The following is a 4,526-nucleotide window of genomic DNA, read 5'->3' as shown; positions in this document are numbered from 1 at the left end:
GACTCTTTATAAGGCTCAAATACGCCCTTCCGTCGAGTATTGCTCGCATGTCTGGAGCTCTGCATCTAAGCATAGTTCAAGCCTGCTGGATTCTATACAGAAGAGAGCTATTCATCTTATCGACAAACCAGAACTGACAGAGACTCTGGATAGTCTGGAGCACAGGAGAAAGGTGGCTGATCTCTGTTTATTTTACCGTTATTATCACGGTAAGTGCTCCTCCGAGCTGGCAGGCCTGATTCCACCCAGGGCTGTTCCGGCAAGAAGGACGCGTCTAGCAATTGCGGCTCATCAACATCGAGTCCACCTGCCTACCCCAAGGACGTCGCTGTATCGGGACTTATTCATCTGGAGAACATCTTCGAACGGGCTTCCACCTCACATATTTCCCGACGCATACAACCTACAGCGTTTCAAGATAAATGCCCACAAATATCTTCGCGCAAGCACCACTCCAAGAGTGACATAGGACTTTCCTCTTATGCTTGTGTTTACCATAAAAAAAAAAAAAATTGACAGCTTTTAACTTTAAAATTTTTAAATTTTGTTAATTTTTTTTCGGTTTTTTCAAATCCTATCTTTGTTATAATTATAATCGTTTTAGTGATACTTGGTAAGTCATTTGCTGCATTTTCTATAGGTAAAATTATATTTAAATTAGACAGAATTTTATGAGTAATTGAGATCTTCAGAAAGAACAAGTTTTTCGTTAAATGTAACTGATAAACAACAGCTTTAGGTATAAAATCAATATTATTTATGATGTTGGTCTTGACTTATAAAAATATATATAATAATATTTTAATTTCGATAAAAAGTAAATTTATTCTAATTTTTCTTTTTTTTTCGTATATTATTTCAATAATTATCGTTTATACAAAAACATATAAATGATTGCAATTATTTTCGTTAACTAAATTAATTCTTTAGGGTTTATAAATGGGGCCTAATAAAACTCCAAGTCTTTACTTGTTCTTTATAGAAACGTTTCGGCTTATATAAAACCTCCTTTAGGAAGACAGAAATAAGTTAAAGCTTTTCGCTGCATATGATGAAACGGATTATTGAGACAACTTTTAAGATGTCTCTTAAGGGCATATTTCTAAAGGACATTTAATAACCCACTTACCTATCTTATAGGTTTAATTATTAAAAAATATAATTGTAATTATTGAATATTAGTGAATAAAATCGGTATTTTTTCTTTTCATTTAAAAAAAAATTGGTAGGATATTGAAAAGAAGAAACGAGCTCAGAGGTCTATAGATAAAACGTTAGCTCCTCAGTATTTAAAAAAAAATCTGTCATATTTCGAGTAAATTATTGTATTGAATTTTTGGGTCTAGATTAAATTAGAGTTCAAGTCTATTTTCTTCTTCTTCTTCAAAAGATAAATTATTTAATTAAAGATAGTATTTTTTTGATAATTATTTAAATAGTGACGTAATACCCAACAAAATATGTAACTATAAATGAATATAAAGAGATTTTTATTGCATATGTCTTCCTGATTTTAGCTTACCCTCCACACATACGTTTTTTTAAAATTCTCAGCAGATGTTTCATTGAAAATTAAAATTTGTATTTTAATCTGTTTTGGTAACCTCCCATATAAACGATAAAAATAAAACCGGTTCAATAACTGAGATAAAAACAAGATCACTTTTGTTGTTGCCTCTAATTTATTACATTGTCCTTTGTAAACAGATTTATTGTATAAGGTCAGAAAATTTTTTGTTTATACAGATTGGATTTTGGTAAATAAAGGAGGATTAATACGTGATGAATGCAGTGCGTGTTTTTGTTTCTTCTTGGTTAGATGGTGCCTGATTTTCGATATAAATGTAAGTAGTAAATATATTTGGAATTTAAAACTATAGCATTGTAACATATTTAACAGATTTATATAACAAAAGTTAAAAATTTCTACGAATCAATCAAACCATATATAACAAACATATTTATATACAGGGTGTTTGGTGGAGGGTTAGCCAAACTTGGTGGGCATATAGATAGGCTCAGATAGAAGATATTTTCTTAATAAACTTGTGTTCTAAAAGTCTCGGGTTTTTTTATATAATTGATTTTGTGTTATTTTCAGGATTTTTCAAAAAATTATGCCTTTTGACATCTTTAAATTTTTTCCGCATATTTTTCACGTTTTTTTTTACATTTGTATTTAGTCTGTAATAAATCTTGAATCTAAAAAAATCAATATCAAGTACAAATACTGCAGAAATAATTTGTTTTGAGCTCAAAAAGTTAATACAAGTAGCAAAAAAAGTTATGAAAGGCAACTTTAACTTGACGCAAAAAAAACTAAAATCTATCAAGATGTTCAGGTAGTTTTAAAAATATCTCCAGGTAATACTCTTTTCAATGATATACGATGTGTAACACAAAGCCAACTAACTTGCCACAATTCATGACTTTAAAGGAAAATAAAGTAAAAAAAAATATTTTTTAAATTTTATGTATTTATTTCAAAATCGACGGATCCGAGCGTTTTTATCGAATTTATGCGGTCACTGTATACGGTTATTTTGTTTGAAAACGAGAATATATAATAAAGAATATATTAAGAAAGTCTTCTCCTGTATTTAGTATGAATAATATTTTAAATAAATAGTTAAAACAATCTTGTTTAATTACCAAAGCAAAACCATTTACTTTTATCTATATTAAGCATTATTTTCAGAAACATGGACCGCTCTCAGCTTATTATCCCATCAAAAATCCTCGACACCTTAGTATGTGAAAACTGCTACAGCTACCTCACAGTCTTGCCCGTTTGTGTACTTCCTAATGGATTTAAAATATGCGGACGATGCTTACGTAAAAAATATCCAAGAACATCAAAAAAGCCTTTTTGTTTACTTGAAAACTTGGATGCTGTTTATAACATTCCCATAGCATTGCTCGGATATATGAGTTACTTATCTACATTCCCTTGTATAAATAACTACGAGGGCTGCAGAGAAACTTTTAAACTGGAAGATATAGAGATCCACGAAGAAAATTGTGTTTTTAAAAAGATTCGGTGCGCGTTGTGTAGATTTAGTGGTGTGGGTTGTCAAATGGTGAACCACTTTAAGACGTTTCATAAAAAGTATTTTTCAAGAGAAGCAAGGCTAGTGCTGAGGACTTGCAATAATTTTCAAGATACCGCGCTATGTGATTTTTTAAATCATCTTTTATTTGTTACAATAGCGTTCCAGAAACAAAATCGAACTTTATCATTGCGATTTAATTGTATTAGTGATATAAGTTGTTTTGCTTTTGCCAAATTATTTTTGAGGTTTGTTTGTAAAGGAGCCAAAGAATTTGGACAATTAGAGCTTTTATCAGAGAAGCTTTTTTTGATTAAGGGTGAGAGTTTTGAGATTTCGGTACAAACTGAAGATTTTCATTTTGTGGAATCTGATAGCGTAGAATGCACTTTTAAGGTATTTTTTGTATAAAATGTATTATTGTAAATAAGTGATCATATAATTTAGATTTTGTTATTTATTAGGTATGGATTCATAGCATTTTTTACATTAGATTTTTTATCTAGTATATTGTTTATTAGTAAAGAAATATACAAATACCAACTTGTATTAGGTAATTTTCAATGTACTAATAACCCTTTAAAATAGTATTTGTAAAATATAGAAAAATATGGTTTTAGTAGTTAGTCAAAATTACAAATTAAATAGCGGAACGATTAATCCAGTTTTTATGATACTTACGATAGACATACTTATAATATATAATAAATTTAATCAGAAATATCAAAAAATCAAAAATAATGATTTGCTTAAATCTCATTTTACGTTATTTATATTATCGGTATAATGATGTCCCATTTTCCTTGCTTTTATATAAAAAAAGCGATATACATTCTTTAAAGAAAATATGAGTATATTAATATATAGTATTTATTTGATATAGGTAAAGCATTTTATAAAATTTTGGTTTCACCCGTCTCTCCTTTAAGGTTTTTCCTGATGATGACTATTTTCTTTTTTCAGCCAAGATGCTTTGAATAGCCGAACTAAATCTTTTGCTTGATATTTAAAAAATAGTTGAACGTTGTGATGACTACAGCTACATTTTTTCAATTCATATATTTTTTACTATATAAATTCATATATAATTATTCATTTTTCTATATACATCTTGGAAAAAAATTGATGACGGATTTAATAAAGAGATGTACCTCTAGTTTTATTAACACTATATCTTTAAATATAGAGCAGTTTAATTATGCCAATTCTAGAGTATGTCCCTTTGGATGGAATGCGGTATATATTTTCATTAGCCACACAATAAATAAATACCAAAAATATGTTAAATGAAAATTATGGATATTTTTAAATTTAATATTTTATCTTTGAATGGTTTCACATAGATTAGGCTAGATTTGAAAGTACTTACTTGGTAAATGTAATGCAATTTTCGTCATATCATTAATACATAAGGTATATAGGAACCAAATATTTAATATCAAGTATAAAAATAATTATAATTCTGATCCGTTTAGG

The 4,526-nt window shown here is 28.6% G+C and overlaps 1 long non-coding RNA gene across 1 annotated transcript; it reads left to right on the top strand.

Annotated features, from left to right (window-relative positions):
• The first annotated feature begins 1,689 nt into the window (after positions 1-1,689).
• LOC126737943 (uncharacterized) lies at positions 1,690-3,599 on the top strand. Its single transcript, XR_007661172.1, has 2 exons — positions 1,690-1,844; positions 2,699-3,599. It is a non-coding gene; the product is annotated as an uncharacterized LOC126737943 (long non-coding RNA).
• Positions 3,600-4,526: the final 927 nt, after the last annotated feature.

Source organism: Anthonomus grandis, chromosome 1 (genome assembly GCF_022605725.1).
Source record: "Anthonomus grandis grandis chromosome 1, icAntGran1.3, whole genome shotgun sequence".
NCBI classification, from domain to species: domain Eukaryota; kingdom Metazoa; phylum Arthropoda; class Insecta; order Coleoptera; family Curculionidae; genus Anthonomus; species Anthonomus grandis.
This window is presented reverse-complemented; position numbering and strand designations above follow the sequence as displayed.